Here is a 690-nt window from a genome sequence, read left to right as displayed (position 1 = left end):
ACCTGGATCCACTACTACACTTCTGAGTCAACGCAATAGGCAAAACAGTGGGTTCCACCGGGCCAAAGTGCTCCGAAGCGTCCAAAAACGCAACAATGGGTCTGAAAGGTTATAGCCTCTGTATTTTGGGATGCACATGGCATAATATTCGTGGACTATCGTGAAAATGGTAAAACCATAACCGGAGCATACTATTCAATATTATTGGACCGATTGAAAATCGAAATCGCCGAAAAACGACCGATTTGAAGAAGAAAAAACCGCTTTATCATCACGACAATGCACCTGTTCATTCATGCTTAGTTTCACAAGCAAAATTGTATGAAATCGGCTTCGAATTGGTTCCTCAACCACCCTATTCACCAGACTTGGCCCCCAGCGACTATTACTTGTTTCCTAACTTGAAGAGATGGCTCACCGGTAAGCGTTTTTACTCAAATGAGGAGCTCATAGCTGAAACTGAGGCGTATTTTGGAGACCTTCCGATCGAGTACTTTTCGGACGGTATCAAAAAGTTAGAAAATCGTTGGACTTGCTGTATCGACCTAAAAGGAGAGTATCTTGAAAAATAAAACCGACTTTGTCCAAAAAAATGTCTCCGTGTTTCATTTTTCAGGAACTTATCAGACTGCCTAGTAGTTCGAATATTCTTGATTTTGATTGTCAATATAATTATTTTGACGAAATTTT

This window comes from Belonocnema kinseyi, chromosome 8 (assembly GCF_010883055.1).
Source record: "Belonocnema kinseyi isolate 2016_QV_RU_SX_M_011 chromosome 8, B_treatae_v1, whole genome shotgun sequence".
In the NCBI taxonomy this organism is placed as follows: domain Eukaryota; kingdom Metazoa; phylum Arthropoda; class Insecta; order Hymenoptera; family Cynipidae; genus Belonocnema; species Belonocnema kinseyi.
This window is presented reverse-complemented; position numbering follows the sequence as displayed.